The 17,918-nt window shown below is 35.2% G+C and overlaps 1 protein-coding gene across 1 annotated transcript in view; it reads left to right on the top strand.

The window, feature by feature from the left end:
* Positions 1-2,450: 2,450 nt before the first annotated feature.
* The window catches only part of LOC105364960 (discoidin domain-containing receptor 2), a 237,779-nt gene continuing 222,311 nt past the window's right edge, over positions 2,451-17,918 (top strand). The window contains exon 1 of the mRNA XM_011503003.1: positions 2,451-2,661. The gene's annotated coding sequence lies outside the window, so the exon portion shown is untranslated. The remainder of the gene's footprint in view (positions 2,662-17,918) is intronic.

The raw sequence follows: 17,918 nt of genomic DNA, 5'->3' as shown, positions 1-17,918 counted from the left end.
AGACATCTTAGGATCCTAATCGATAAAAATAAACTAAAAAGCAACTGGTAGTCGCGTTTGTTTTTATCGTTGTTGGCTAATTAACAAAAAATTCTCACCATTTAGCAATAAATAAAGTGAAATAAAATAACGCGTTACATGTGAAAGGCTGAAATTCCCGAGAGAAAATTTCCTTTTAATCACATGTGACTTTTACGCAAAATTGACTTTTTAAAGTCTGATTGTCGAAACGATACTGCAAAAATTGTAATTTAAGATTCCTTGTATCACTATTATTAGTGTTCAATGTATAAAAAATATAAATCCACTAATTTTATGGTTCGATTACGAAATTACTTGATTAGATGTAGAGGATGAAGAGGTGAAATTTCAATGCTTGCACCCTTATTGTCAATTGCCATGAATAATCCGAGTTTGTAAAAGTGCAAGTGCATAATTTCTATGGAAGGTCAGTGAAATGTAACTTTTGTTTTAACTTTTGTATAAAAACAAGATTAATTTATCAAATAATTCAGCAATTATTGCCATTAAATATCATTATTACCTAATCATTTTCGTTGAATTAACGATTGCAATTTTCAATTAACTTCTAATTAACAATTCCTTCACAATTAAAAATCTTCCGATTGTTTTAATTAATGACACTAGATTGATGTTTGACACGCGTAAATATATATATATATATATATATATATATATATATATTTTTTTTTTTTTTTTTTCAATTCTGCCCACATTTTGTATGCTTCATTTGAATCGAAGACATCATAATACTTCAGCGCTTTTCTTCACATTCGACATAAACATTATTTCAGCTCTTTATCATCGACTTATCGAATTTTCATTTAATTATAGCCAATCGAATAAGTTTACAATAAATACCCAATAGTCCAAGACAAAACGCTGAGTCACTAATTTAGCAGATATCGTAAGATTCTCGAAACGTATTTTAGAAATTTGATTTAATAAAATTCACAATGCTGGTTATTATATACTACGTTGATTATTCTCTTGATTATCAAATTCACAATTTCTCGCGACAGATTGAAATTTGATCGTAGAACACGGTAATCGAGATGTGTGGAAGCCGGGCACGAGATAATGCACATCTTACGGGAACAATATTGTCCAAGCACTCTTTTTACACCCCCCAACAGGAGAAAAAAGTTGGATCGATTGTAATTGAAGGGACTCGCTTACATCATCGTCGGGGCTAGTAATTAATTAACCCTTCACTTTGTCAGCCTAACCGCGTTCTAAATTCCCATGATTTCCATTGCACATGTTTCATTAAAGAGATTTTAGAATATTTAGAGTGCAAGAGGAATTTTGGCGCTGAAACACGATCATCCAATGTCAGCAGTATTTACATAAAGTGTATTTATTTCAACAGGCAGTTGTCTCGGACGGGTTTGCGAAATAAAAGTTGCAGAAGGGGAATCTGATTAAGGAGCATCGGCGAGTGCGATTGGAGGACAAGGAATAATGAACGAACGGTAGGGAAGAAATTGATTTTATGAACGTCGGGGCCGGGGGCTGAGAGAAGTCGCACGGCGCCAATTTGACAAGATACAAGATGTTTTCAAGATATCTTGAAATTGTTGCATCGATGTTCCCGGGAACTCCGGGACCTGCGCTCCCTATTCCGCGCCACTACCCCGTACCCCACGAGGCTTTAAGAAAGAATCGTTAGAGTCCAGAGGCACACGGACGCGCGCGCGTACATCCCTACCACGACCCAACCAACCCCCGGCAGTGAAGTCGAAATCGCCGCTACTGATTTACCTGGAAGTGGTGAGCGCCGAACGAACGCTGATAAGGGCAGACCTTGAAGACACAACGTCCTACCCGCGAGAGCGCGTGGCGGCGGCGGCGGCGGCGGCGGCGGCGGCGGCGGCGGCGGCGGTGGTGGTGGTAGCAGCGGCGGTGACGGCGGCGGCAGCGGCAGCGGCAACTGCGAGGTTCCGTCGGGTGGTGCAGTGGTGGGGTGGTGGGCGGTGGGTGGCGATGGGTGGCGATGGTCGGAAGACCGGGCAACCGGCGTGCGCTGCTCGGTGCTGCGGTTCCCGAGGTTGCCGGTGTCGCCGCCGGGTCACGGGTGGCGCTGGCCACGCAGCGCCCGTCGTGATAGGATAGTCAGTCAGTCGCCGGACGCCGCGCGGGGTGAGTGCACATAGATACGTCCGTACGTCGCACGCGTTCCTCTCGTTGCACTCGTTGCACTGGCTTTTTACCCTTCGGCAAGCTCGACCTTGCTTACCCCGCCTTCCCCTCCCGTTATCCCGGCCACCGTCCCGGTGACGAAGCGGCATTGTCGACGGGAAAGCGACGGGAAAGCTTTCGGACCTGCGGTTGCTACTGCCGCTGTTCTCGTTACTGTTTTTGCTGTTGCTGCTGGTGCTGTTGTTGCTGCCGCTGCTGCCGCTGTTGCTGCTGCTACTACTGCTGCTGCTACCGTTGATCCACCTGCTACCGCAGACGCTGTCGCTTCGTTCCTCTATCGTCGGGTTTATTGCTTTTCTTATCCCATTTGCTCCCCCTTAGCTCGCTTACCGCAACGAGATTCTTGCGCAGTGCGTTGGTGATTAGCGAGGACATCGCCGAGAGGGAACCGCACCTTTACGCACGAGCTCTCCTTCACCTGGGCTTCCCGTACGCTAGGTGAGTTATGCTTTTTCCGCGTATGCCGTGATGGAAACTTGGCCGAAGGGGGCAGGGGAGACCGAGGCTTTAGTGGTGGGCCGCCGGACTGACGGCATCCGGGACAGCCCCGTGCTTTACGCCGGGGAGCTTTACGCTTCGCTCCCATAGCCGGGGATAAACTTGAGAATCTTGACCGTTTCCACGTGCCGTTATGCGCAACATTAAGCCGCGGATGCGTAAACTCGCTGTCCGAGCGATCTTGCAACCTCGCGTTGTTTAAATGAAGCAACTTTCAAGTGGAATAGTCGCGGGTGGCGGCTGGTCGGGGGGGGGGGAAAGGAGATTTCCCATGATGGCATTGTGTTTGTTTGGAATGCGGGATCGCTTGGCGAATGTGCGTAATATAGGTGAAAATTACAGTGGTGCTCCTTGTAACTGCGCCAGGAAGCTGGGAAAGTACTCGAGAGCGAAGATTAAGAATTGTTGTATCCATTCCGATGTATTGAAGCATTGATATTGTCGGTATGCGTGAGTGTTCGCCAACTTATGTTTACTTAATTCAAATTGCCAGACAAACGAAGTAATTTGATCGAAATTTTAATGAAGATTATAGGCGAAAAGAGCAATGTATATTCTGCGCTGCTGTTTGGATTTTTCAATTATGGAATGAAAATTTTGACACAACGTAATACTTCTTTTTATCATCAAAACACGGTTTTCACAACAGACAAACAGACGTCTTCAAATATAAATTTAGTGATGTATTATTAATGGAAATACAAGTTTTTTTTCTTCATATTGTCAACTAAATTTATTAACATTATTAACAAAAAGAAGGATTGTTGAATGAAACGTTAGATTTCATTAGGACATGTATGATATTTATACATTAAATGCAAATTGAAAAACGCATGAACATGATGCCGTCGTATTGCGGCGTTTGAACAAATAAGTAAACGGTCGGAACACTTTGGTCGACGAAGTATTTCCTATTTCAGGGCAAAATGTTTGGTTGCAAATTTCACATTATTCAATAATATATATATATATATATATTTTTAAATAAATATAACCTTTGTTAGAAATTTATCCATAGACTGCTCGACTCGCCACAACTAACTGATCATCGCAAATGGATTTTGACAGTTAATAATTCGAATGCAATGATATTTACTCGGGAAATTTTTTCTTCTTTCTATTATTATTATTATTATTATTATTATTGTTATTGTTATTGTTATTGTTATTGTTATTGTTATTGTTATTATTGTTATTGTTATTATTATTATTGTTATTATGCGAGACATCAGTTTGTAATTGCATGTTCAATTGATGGGTTTAGTGACTTTGATAATACATTAATAAAAACAGTCTAAACTCCGCGATTAAGCGCATTCGTGAATGTATATAAAAAATCTCGAAATTCAGCCTGACTATATACAGAGACGTAGGATTCAAAGTGTAAATTAATCTATCTTATTATTGGAAAAGTCCTTTCACAATACAATGCATTTTTTATAATACATACGTATCATACAGCTGATAATTATTCAATGGAAATTCTAATTACAACATTAATTATAAAGACGAATTTAAAAATTCCGATCTCCATACGTGAATTATTATAAAATAATTAATTCCAATATATACAAACGTAACATTACGTTTAGATTAATGTTAAAGGCGTAGAGTATCTTATTAATGATTTCGCGTTAGAAAAATAATTAATAAAAAATATTTTAATTCAAATAATACGAGTAATTAAAATAAAAATTAAACTGAATGCCGAATCCTTTTTATCAAGATTCTAGGTGTATTTATTACATTGGCATTGGCTAAAAAATTGATAATATGATTTGAACGTAATTACGGTAAATCAAGTACGGATGAATTTTATAAATGTGCAATGTCTGATGAAAATAAATGCGGATATAGAATTTATTAGCAGGTCACTTTTAAAATTCCATACAAAACTGCTTTAAAAAAGCTTCAAGATTTTAAAATCCTACCACCTCTTATTCGGAGAAAATGTACTTTCTATAGTATATAAAATATCCACTTTTTGTCATATGAAATTTTTCATACGAGCCTTTCTTATTTTAAGATATTTTTATCGATAAGTGTATAAAAAGAAAAATGTTGCACGCATTATCATCACCTGTTTTTAAACCATCAAACTATTTAAATGACAGTGAAAGTATAAATAATTGTGATTCTGGAATATGGGAGAAATTCAAGCACGTAAAAACTTGTTATGAAGGGGCGATAGTATTAAAAAAAAAAAAAATGCTCTTAACATTTTACGTTCAATTTAACGTACTTTAGCTCTGCACAATGAATAGCACAAAGGAGAAATCGCAAAAATTCAATACCACTTGGGTCTAACATTTCAATGCAAACTTAAGTAGTATATGCTATTACATATTGCAATAATATCAATATGTACCATTGTTGGCAACAATTATATTCGACATTATACGTGAGCCGTTATTTATGTGAAAAAAGTTTTTCTAATAGTGATTTTCCAATGAAAGATAGGCTAATCTATGAACTAAATAACCGAGCAATCACGATTAAACAAAATTCATCTTCAAGATTAATTTCATGACGATTTGTACTACCTTCGTATTCATTTATACGAATAATAATTATTCAGCCTACAAAGTAATACATACATTTTCGCTACTCAAGAAGCGGCATATGACATTTCACATAATCTCGGGAAATTATATAGCATCGGCTATTCATACATTTGCAAAACCAAAGTGTAAACATACATGTGAAATTTATTTAACAACGCAAATACGCATAGAATCATAATAGGGAATAAATTGCGTGTCTAATATAATCTCATGATGAAGTACATGAATTAGCATTAGGACAGCAATTTTGTCCTACGACAATATGCGGTTAATTTCTGAAGACGATCCGTCACGTATCCTAAACGTATTAGAAGTTAGGCACGCAATCGACAAGAAATAGCCATTGAATCCCGAGCGTGTCAGGGCCTTCGACTCGGTAATGGAAAAACTCAACTATATGCACTTGCGATTGAACGTACCTCACTCGGCTTGCCCTCCTCTGGCACAAATGCAACACGTGCACGGCAGCGTCGACGCTGCATATCTCGTTTGTGCAAAATTTATATTCATTAGATAAAAGTGTGTGGCTCGCCAGCATGTAGATCCGTAAAATGGAGCTGGCTGAAATAACTTTACGAGCGATTGCGCAATGTGCGAGCGCATTTGCATATTTAGTTTCATACGCGTAAACTGAACACTCAACTAGTCCGAATTCACGTGTTTAATGTGACGTCGAGATGATTATTATTTACACTAGGCTAAATGAAAAATCCCTCGAGGTGTATTGTAATCGTATGAAAACAGTAGCAGCCGAGCTTTGGGAACGTAGAGATGAACAGGAAGAATAAAGCAGATAGGGCACGCGAAAATTATTTTTCAAGTCAACGACGGGAAATTCGTGAATTTTTTTTATTAATTAATCCGGGCACAACGTTCTTAAGCCTAAATTGCATAATGGACATTTTTGTTTCTATAAAGTAACGGAAATAAATTAGAGCGATACTCCATTTTAATATAATGGGCTTTTAACACTAAGCGTGCATAATTAGGTTTGTTACTTTAATTAAACTGAAATACTGGATTCAATTTTCTCATAATTAATTATGTATGTGCATATTACTTAAAATATTTTACCAATGATATTAATAAATGTCTATCATTTTGTGCAACTAATCATGAATTATTGACTAACAGATTAGATTTTTCGTAAAAAATTTCTTATGTCAGAATAGATATTTATATCGATAATTTATGTAAAGAAGCATTAAAGCTTTTAACTTGTATCAATTTGGAAAATTTGGAAACTCCTATCAATTTCGAAAACTCTTATCCTTTAAATTGAAATAAACATTAAAAAGACAAAGAAAAAAAGAAACGGATTAGGTGTAGTATTTTCTTAATATTATTACACATTCTCTTGAAACTATTGCATATTCTCCAATGTGATTTTATTATTCACAAGATTAAGATTACGTTTACATAATATTTTATACCCTCGCATTGTTAATAATTCTGTAGTAAGGGCAAATTGTACAGTAATTATTTTAAATTTGATTGTTTTAAGACAGCGGGAGCTTTAACGAACATTTTAACGATCAAGATATAATGTATTTATTATTAACGACCATTTCATAGTCCATGTTATTGAGAACAAAAAAAAAAAAAAAAAAAAAAAAAAAAAAAAAAAATGTTCATAAGAAAGTGTTAAAAGTTTCAAAGTTTTCATATATCAATATATCTGTTAATATAAATTTCATTAAATTACAATCTTTACACTTATACAGTACCTTGTCATTGTTCAAATTACTCTAGTTGAAGTGGATGGATTAACTTTGATAAATCATGGATTTTGCTTCGCCTACGTGAAATTCCACTCTAATAATTTTAGAAAATAAATATGATTATATGGCTATATAATTCCTGAGAACATTTAGAAAGAAATTAATATATACATAAATAGTAAGTTTACGTCACGAGAAATTTTTTTGCATTTATTCTTACCAGCTAATTTTAATAATTCTGCAATAAATCTTATCTACATTTGGATAAGAGACTGTTGGAAGATAAACAAAAAAAAACCGACTTGACAAATAAGATGTACTTAATGATAGATCTAGTGTTTTCAAGATATGAAATGTTTAGCTATTTATTTATTTTTTTTTTTGTGATTTACCTCGAAATTATTCGATTGTACTAATAGTACTTACTCACTCACTCATACATATGTGCAAAATATATACCGATATCCGATATAAGAGAAAGTAAAAAAGTTTTTGTTTTGTCGATGTATAACTATCTAATAAAATTGATTACTAATCATTTAAAAATAAATATAAATATATTTATTGATATCTTATTAATGTATTAATAGATATTATAATTATCGCATTTTACATAAACGGTTGATTAAAAATATGAAATCACTATTATATATTGCGTTTAATCAACGGTTATATCGTAAAATTCTATTATTAGAATTCATAATTTAATTTGAAGAAATTTAATTTAACTGCTTTTCATGCAGTCATCTCGTACATACAATATTTATAAAAGTAGTTTAAAAGAACAATTTAAAAGCACAAAATATATAGAATTTATCTAAGGTATGCATATTATGAATATGCTTATTATGAAAACACTAATAGGTTAGTTTTGAAAATTTCTTCACAGAATTCAGAAATTATTCAATTGGGCCCTTTTTTATTATAACTCTTGGCACAAGAAACTTTTTCAGTATAATTCATAAAAATTCTCCTTCCAAGTATTAATTATTATTCGACTTACGTAAATACACGCACATGTACACGAGGGCGCACCAGTTTCTGCTTAGCACAGCATATTACGTTTAATGAATGGTTTGGTCGCTCAGCCTATGGGCAAATGTTTAATTTACATGTAAACTGTTCGGTTTGCAGTTTTCATCGCAACATCACCGTAATCATCCTTACATTTGTAGAAGTTAAGGTAAACAGACGGATTACAGAGGTGAGATAACTTAGTCAGTCGTATTAAAAATCCTATTTGATCTGCGATTTTTTTTTATTTTTTTTTATTTTTTTGATTTTTTTGATTTTTTTGATTTTTTTTTTTTTGGATTTAACAAGCTAACGTAAAAAAAAAGTATCTAATTCGTTTAAAGTAGTATCGGCATTTTACTATTAACATGAGTAATTGAGAGATTCAATATTCAGCGATTTCCCAATACTACTACATATCGTAATATAATTAATGATGTAGAAAATTTCCCTAATAAGCTAATAAAGCAATAGTGTTTTTTTTTTTAAAGGCAAAATTTGGATATCACTACTAAATGTGAAGTTTGTTTTTTTTTTGTCTTAAATGTTTTATAATTAAAGAGGGCTGGCTATGTATATTTATTACGATCGATAAATATTATAATTAATCCATAATTATTAATCATTAAGTCACGAGCACATGTATAATAATAATTAAATATTTCAACAATAAAAGCTGTATCTATCGTAATTGGCAGTATGATCAGTAATGTAGTATTCCTATTTTTTTTTTTTTTTTTTTTTGAATATTACTATTATAATAATTGTTTCAATTAATACAGAATTAAAGGAAATTTGTGCTTTTAAAATTGGAATGTCGTGATATCGCTTTACACGTAGTATCGCAATTATTAATAGTGTAATAATGAAAATTCTGTGAAACAATGAGAATTTAACACTTGGATAGAAGAAAACAAAAGAAAGTAAAATGTGCAAGCACCAGTCGAAGATCGAAAGAGGCCAAGGAATAAAGTAAAAAGCCGCTGTGTGCGCCAGCACTTTTCCAACATTACCGGAAGGCATAGGCCATGACACAATGGCCTGTTGCTTTTCTGTTCGCAAGTTAGATAACAAATTCGAAGCATCGGGACGTTATCGTGTTTGTCGGCTACGTTGGATTAACTCGTTTCTGTGTGTGTGCAATTAGATTCGGTTGATGGCCCGATTGTCCGATTTAGTCCTGGAATGTTAATTTTACAATACCGTTATCGATATTTCGGCTCTCAGTGCAATAGCCAAGATACGAGGCAACGGAAGAAAATAAGAAAATCTGGCGTGTAACGTGGAATCAGCTGAATAATGATTACTTTTTTTCGTGCAGCCAGTTGGTAGATTAGCCAAAAGGTTAATTGGTAACGAATGTACCTTTAATTGAACGCAAATTACTTTCATTTTCTTTTTTTTAATATAGACTTTTCTGTGATTATTGTAGTCATTAACTGACAAAGAGAGCAATTTTCAGTGCCACTGCTATGAAGCTATTGTCTTTAATGTCTCAAATTTCAAAGAAGCAAATAAAATATACTACGCCAAAGAATGTAAATAATTAAATTTATGCTTTATCTATCAGTGAGTGGGCAAAAAAAAATAAAAAAATAAAAAATGAAGAAAAAGAGTCAGATTCGTATGATTACATTGGCAAAGTTGAGATGGAGCTGAAAAACGACACAAGTTAGTTTTATAACTTGTAAACTTTTGCCCCCGGCACATACCAAGTTTTCTCATATTTTTATTTAAAAAAAAAAAAAAAAAAAAAAAAAAAAAAAAAAATGATTTTAATGTTTATCGGACAAAGCTTGCGCCCCTATCTCGTGACTTTGTACCTCTGCAACTTAATCGCTGTCGCTGTGGTTCACTTGGGAGTCTGTTTACATAGATCGTTTATCTAGTATTAAGAGCATTAAAATTATTATTATTATTATAAAAAAAGTTGCGTTGCGCAAAGGTATTTATGAAATTGACTTATTTTATATATTTCCGTGAACATCGAATTTTTAAAAATAATTTTTCCCTTAGTTGTAAGCAAAGTTTATTACACTTGAAAACTTTCCTTTACCCTAAAGGTTGTAGATGCGCAAAGTGTGCCAGAAGCTCTCCATCAAACTCAACTTTTTTTCAACAAGAAGAAAATAAATAATAATTGTAAATAATTAACGTTTCCTTTCAGAAAATGAGCAATTTAAATTTGAATTCTGCGAAGACTATTTTTAGTAGCTTTATTTAACTATGTCCTTACTTTTATTAAATAAATAAGAAGCATTTGCTTTTAACAATGTATTATCTTAAGTCACTGATTAAATGTATTTATATTTAATTAGCAAAATGCGTGCATTACATTTTTTGTTTGTTTTTAAAGTTTTAAGTTTTACGGAAATCTAGCTTTTACGTTTGCTAAAAATTATAAATATATTTCAAGTTGTTGATTATTATTTACTGAGTTTAGTATTTTTTAGTTTAGTACCTTTATTTTTCGTAAAAAGGAAGAAAGAAAGGAAATAAAGGAGCGAATACTTTATAAACATTCTTGAATCTTTAACAAAATAAAGTTTATAAATTTTTTTCTTTCTCATTCGTTTCGTAAAAAATTTTTTATATACAAACAACACCAAAAGCACGCACACACGGTAATTAATTGTTAATGATTGTTATTTATATATGTAATAATCACTGCTCGCCTTGAGCATTGATTAAGTTGTTTAAACAAGAGTAGGGCCTATTCGTCGATCGTATGCACATGCAAAAGCAACGTGAAACACTTAAAGGACACTCGACTATTATTTCCACCATTGATTCCAGTATTATAGATAACACTATCGCACGCGCGCATCTCTCTATAATAATGAGCCTAGTTATAGGTAAGCGTGAGGTGAGGTTTGTTTTTAAAAGAATCATGAAAAGACTGGGTAAAATCAACCAATTATTAAGATGATTGGAATATAATGTAATATCGAGCCGAATGCGCAGCAGACCAATAATTTCGAGCATCTAAATAATCAAAAATCATGGAAACGCGCAGCCGCTCACCTTGGCCCTTGTTCGAACTCACAGACCCATCATTTTTTACCCTCGTGGGCTCGTTCGCAGGCCCCAATCGCAAAAGTGGCCGTGATTTATATGCGGTGGGCGTCGGCGGGGCGATTGGCCGGATGACTTGACGGTGGGAGGTGGGACGCGGTGAGCGGCTGGCGGAGGGGAGGTGGGAGGGAGTGTCAGTACTTAAAAGCGTTATTAGAGCGCAACGCGGCGCGACTCGGAAGAGGTTCGGGAATTATTGTGGCGGCATGGAGCCGCCGGTGATTTAGAGCTTTCTCATAAGGCGCGCGCCTCTTTTCCCTTTTTTTTTTTCCTCCTTTATCGTGAGCTGGATGGGGCTAGGGGTCCGGGCGCTTAATTGACTTTATCAATTTATCGGGCGATAAAGTGCTTTCGGTGCGCCGCGTGATTTTTCGGCTCGCCGTTAGGCGCTTTCATTGGCTAATTTAACGAGCCTTTATTGAGTTTTAAGAAATGTAATTTAATTTAACGAGGATTAATAGGAAAGTGAAAAAGTACTACTTGATATTACCATTATATCCGGCATTTGCCTTTAACCGGAAATACATCGATTATTAAATTGTAATATGCTTGGGGTTTGTTTGTTTTTTTTCATTCTTTTTTTTCTTCTTTTTATCAATTAATCGATAATTTTATTACTTAATTAGTTGTGTAATGGAATATATAATGACACGACAAATATATAAGCTCACGAATTTGAACTCTCTCATTTACGACATTAACGGATTCGACGACAGGCTGAGAATTATCGTTAAAATTAATTCACTCAAAGTATCACTTAAAGGCATAATTAATTGTCACCTATTCCGGCATTATTATTATTCAGTTGCATTATTTATAGAATTGAATATGCAGTTAGACTAATGACAAATGTACGAATCGCGATTATAAATTATTGGCATAATATAAGAAAGATTTGGGATCGTTACGTAATTCCGATTAGATATCATTTAATCCAAGAAGAATTTCATTACTGCGTTACATGTGTGGCGAGTTCGTATCGCACAACTCAAGAAATAGAGTCAACTGCGATCATAAGCGACGATCGGAAAATAAATCAATTACCAAAAATACTAATTTATTCTAATTAGCGCATCAATGAGTCAGACGAAGAGAAAGAGAGAGAGAGAGAGAGAGAGAGAGAGAGAGAGAGAGAGAGCGACATTTGATTATACATTCGAATTATTAGCCGACGTGTTTCTTATGCAGTAACGACTGACTTCTCCACTCATGCAACTACCGATGGTTTTCCACTCTCTCATTACTTCTCCTTGGAATTGCTGTCCAATGCTTGATTTCTAATTGTCTCGAGTTCTTTGTCGACAAGGCACTCTCTTGCTGATCGACACAATAAATTTGCCAGAAATTGTATTTCCTCGGCTTTCACTCACACATGCCAGTCATCTCCGATATCCTTGCCAACATTCACGATCTAGATCTGCAAAAATTATCACTTATTTCCTAATAACTTCAATGCTGCTCTGCTTCATTTGATTCACAAAGTTTTATTCTTAAAGTAGCGAGCTTCGTGACATACATGAGGCTGATAACCTTGTTTTAATAGGCGATTAATTAAGTTTATTTTAAACTTTATGTGTATATGAAATGTGAGAACTCCGAGACAGTATGTTATTATATTATAAATAACAAAATAGCAAAGTATTATTTGGTTATTTCCAATTGTGTAATGGATTATTATAAAGTGAAAATATAAAATTGATTATTAATCTATATATATATGTTGAAAATTTTCGGCTTACAACGCTATTTTACAATTCCATTATATAATGGATTTTAAAAATATACGATAAAAATTTGCTTTTTTTATTCTTTACGTATTATAAACGTAAAGTTTATTTTCATTGAAAAATACAATGAAATATTTGTATTAATCTGCTAACAGTCAGCCAAGTTTAATCTATCTGTTAGACAAAATGCTGTTTACAGCCATAATAACTTAATTATATAATTGTAAATGTCATTACATAATACCATATATCATATGTTCCAAATCGTTCGTTTAACATTCGGTAAGTTGTTAAATATTTTCAATAAGCATCGAAATATACGAAAGCTTCGTAAATTTATTTCGAACAATATCAATTTCATTCGATGATATTAGAGAGGATAGATTTTTGTTGTTGTTGTTGTTGTTGTTGTAAAGTATCGTGGCGCTAGAAATAATGATTAAATTGACATTTTGATAGCTTTGAATTGAAGAGGCGAGAAGAAAAAATTGGATTAATTGGGCATGAGAGTGGGAACGGTGTAAGAAACCGGTAGTTATAGATACATATGAAATAAGTTGGTGAAAGAGAGATCGAGTGGGAGTCTCAAAGTCGTAAAGAAAAAGATGCTCGAACGTCTAGGAGAGATAATGAAAGAGACGCAGCAGCATAAGTGTATGCGAATGGCATTAGGTGTGCATCCTTTGGCATCTCACTCGCGTTCGTTATGTCGGACGAAGGTTCTCGCGTAACCTTGTGCTACGCTTTTATTTCAATCTTATTTCCTTTCGGCATACAGTAGGACGACGAGTTCTTGTAGCTTTTAAAAAACGTGGTTTCTGATTATCCGGACCGGAGGGATATCAGTTGCGACGAATAATAATTAAGCGGAGTAATTAGGAATTTTATAGCCGAAGAAATTTCGAAATTAATACTTTTTTGTTTGTATTATCGTTGTCCTTTATTTTCGTCAATTTGCCTGGCTGGATTAACGCAGCAGCCTCTCCTTACCAATGGAAGAAAGAAGAGGCATTAAAAGAATACCGGTCACGCTTTACGATTGTTCATTTTATTGACTTACGTCTCGATAAAATGGTATTTAAATGATATATGGGCATGCGTACAAGGAATATATGAATGAAGCATCATTTGGGATTAGCCTTTTGTACAATGAGATATCACTCTCTGGATGGTCATTTTGTTTTGTATTATCCGAGTGCGATTGACGAGTCGCGTAGAATAAAGTTTTACACTGATCAATTTTGCGATTGTCAATCTTAAACTAACTTTTTCTTTTTTTTTTTAACCGAGAGTCATCTTGGTTCCCCCACCCCCGTCACTAAACGTTACTCAAGCTTATATATATATATTCTCTCTCTCTCTCTCTCTCTCTCTCTCTCTCTCTCGCTATTTATTTATAATTAAAGACTATCGCCGATAAACCCCAACCCCAAGGTAATATAATAGTGTCACACGTACTTGCGATATTAGCGCGTATGAATATTCGTATTGATTTCCTATTCGTTAAATACAATTGAACAGAATAAAATTACAGCCATTCTTAATCAGAACGTAATCAGTTTAGTATGTAAATAACATGACTGATAAATTATTATGATTCAAATGAATTCTGTATTTGCCATTCGGATCGATGCGACCTTTCTTAATTAAATAACTGATATTATAATGTAGAGTTAGAAGATTTTTCTGAATATCGCTGAAAGGGGGAGATAACGGATTTCACGTAGATTTAAAATGTTTTAAAGTTCTTGCGCCAAACAAAAGATACAATAAAGCATTGTCATACAGTTAATCTTGCAAATTGCTTTAAATATTTACAAACGATTTACAATTTCAATACGACATCTAAGAGTTAGTTTAAAGAATTTTTTCCAATGGAAATCACAATTAAAAGTTGCTTAAAAGAAAACTTGGCGGCAACCAAGAGTTACGGATAATAAATAATCTTACGTTTCAGGTCGCTTTTACAAACAATGACTTGTTACTATCCAACCTTAAGAAGACGAGTGGGGGAAAGAAGGAGAGTACGTACAAGTGATTCGCGCGAAAACAAGAGCAGAAGAGGGGAGGGATGCTCATAGAGTGAGAGAGAGAGAGAGAGAGAGAGAGAAACGGGCAATCGAGGGAGTGAATGCGAATGGAAATGATTTTGGTGGGGTCGAGGGAAAAACTGGTTTCTCCCGTCGTGTTGTCGCAGTCCATGAATCGCTGGCCGATTGATTGATTTGTGGAGGTGCGTTGTCGTCGCTACCGGATTGCAAAAAGTTTGCAACAAGAGGCGGCCAGTAGCGAGAGACACTTACAAGCGGATCTCTCCTTCTTTATTTGCCTTCTCGCGAGAGATGCGCCTTTACAAGGCGAGCGGCCATTACGTCCACACGCCTCGTCTCGCATCCTCTTTTTACCTCGCTCCTTCTCACTTTATTTGATCTTGGATGCCCCGATACCGGGCAATACGTTATTATCAATTTACTGCAATTACTGAGTGGATGCAAGAAGTACTCGTCGATTTCTCCACCTGTCAACAATAACCACGGACTAATATAAAACTTTTCTTCCTTTATGTTTAATGGTATGTCACTAATGGCGCCGACTCCATCCACTCCGATTGCCTCGGCTATTCAATTGGTCTGGTACATTCGATTGTTAGCAAACGTACAATTACAATGAATGTACGATTAAAGCAAGTCTTAAGGATATTTCGTTACTTCGACCGACGATTTTTCATATATTTATAATATTTTTGGGTAACGGGAGTTTTCGCAGTATATTTTAGAAGTATTTTAATCTGTAAATATTTACTTTCTGTAGAAATTCGTATTATTCCGTCGACTATCGAGTACGGGGAACGTATTTTTGTTTCCTTTTCTCCGTAAATAGCTTTGCACGGGCCCTGCTTTAGTTGACTTTTTCGCAATATATTCATGGAAATAGTTAATTTCCTCGCGGTAAGGAAGCATGGGATTATTAATGGATTTTTATGTGAAAGGGGAAAATTAAAATCAAGATAAAAATGTCAAAACAAAATTTAAATCGCGGGGCAATAAGGAACTCCATAACTTTTCTCTTACGGAGAAAGGCGCTTTCCAATACCGGATTTACCGGATATAATGCGAATTTTGGTAATGAATATTTCATATAAAATTATGCATAAGTGCTAATTATTTTTTCATAAAAGAGTCTCGCGTTTAATAAAGTAAACGCATAATATTGTGAGAAAAAGTTGTTTTCGTTGCAAAGTTATTATATTTTATTTGCACTTAATTAATTTAGCATTTTTCCATATCCAAAGATTTTAATTAGAAAGCAATATATAACGATAAATGGTTATCCGAGATTTAGCTTTATCGCCTTATGAAATTCGTAGATGCTGCAGGGCTCGATCAACTCAACCAAGACAATGATAGAAATTTCACACTCGATTAACATTATTGAACAAAAAAAAAAAAAAAATCGCTTTCATGCAAATGAATAATTCGAATTGAGATGTGATTTTATTTATAAGGGACTTACGTGACTAACGAAAGTTAGTGATATACAATATCACTATTCGGTAACTCGATGCCAAATTTTTTGAGCCGATTATTCGAATTTTTAAACTTAGAGTATTATTATCGTCGTCGTCGTCGTCGTTGTTGTTATTATTATTGTTATTATTATTGTTATTATTATTATTATTATTATTCTACGATAATACCTTGTAGCCTTCAAATAATATTTACGTTTAAACTCGTTTGGCCGTTACACAGTTTTTATATTTCTTTGTTTTTACTTTACTGTTTTATTTATTAAATTTTTTCTTTTCAAGATACTCGCTGTTCTTTGTTGTGTCCGTCAGTCGAATTCGTTCGACCTCCATTGACATTTCTCGATGTCCCTTCGCTGCTTTGTATTTATATTTTCGCTCATTGTTTTCATCTCCATAGCAACAATTTGTTTTAAAATCTAAAGCAGCTTTATCATTGACAACGGCAATACGAATCTTGCCATTATTTGTTTACACGGAATTTTGACGGATTGTCATTAGTTGCGGAAGAAAATGGCCACGCGCCAACTGATCTCTCCACAAAGCCATTTATCATGAACAAATTGGGGAATCCGCATTCAATTGTTATTGAAATGCCGTTAAAAAGATTCAACGCTTCGGTTACCGAATGATCGCGCATAATTTTATCCTACCACCTACCCAATAATCCGCAATGCGATATTAATCCAACACTACCCAACTAATCTTATGATCATTCTCGGTCATGTATATTGAATTATTGAAGGAGGGAAATTTCGGGACAGATGAGTCTTTAATGACATCTTCAAATTAATTAAATAGGCTACCATACCCCCTCTAACCTTAAAATGGCTAAATTGCCCGCCATATACCAGATTCATCTTTAACTATTGACATTTCCATTAATGCAACGAAATTTTAACGCGCCTTTTGCGAAAAACGCAATATACCGGGCTCACTTAAATAACACACAAGTCGCCTGGTGGCAAGTCGGCGTCGCTTTACCCATCTCTCTTTACCCATTGCGCAGTTTAATCCGCCAACACGCATCCAAATCGCAAACATCGACATGGTTAATAGCACCGCCAAATTGAATTTCCAATATAGCGATCGCGACATATATCCTACTCTTTATTAAATCCAGTTTTCACGAGCATCAAGAGCGCTTTAATTAATGGATTAGTAGTGGCAGCGATTCAGTCGACGATTATGCAGCTCCGGTCTCTCGGTCCCAGTCGCCTCATGCTTACAACGACATCTGTAATATTCATAGAGAGACAGAGTGAGAGAGCGAGAGAGAGAGAGAGTGAGAGAGTGCGAGAGAGGGCGAGAGAGTGAGATAGATAGATAGATAGATAGATAGAGAGAGAGAGAGAGAGAGAGAGAGAGAGAGAGAGAGAGAGAGAGAGAGAAAATAGTCCGCGTTTCGGCAAATACCAAGGGCGGCCCTTTATCGCAAGATTCGCAAGATGCCTTGCATAACTCGACGCAATAGTTCCCTGGGGCAGGCCATCACGCGCGCACATAGAAATCAGATTTTGCTGGGCTGGAATTGTTAGGTAGTGGGTGGTGGTCAAGTTCACGCGGAAGG

The sequence above is a fragment of the Ceratosolen solmsi genome, unplaced genomic scaffold, assembly GCF_000503995.2.
Source record: "Ceratosolen solmsi marchali unplaced genomic scaffold, CerSol_1.0 scaffold61, whole genome shotgun sequence".
NCBI lineage: Eukaryota > Metazoa > Arthropoda > Insecta > Hymenoptera > Agaonidae > Ceratosolen > Ceratosolen solmsi.
Note: the sequence above shows the minus strand (reverse complement) of the source record. Positions and strands in the feature narration are given on the sequence as shown.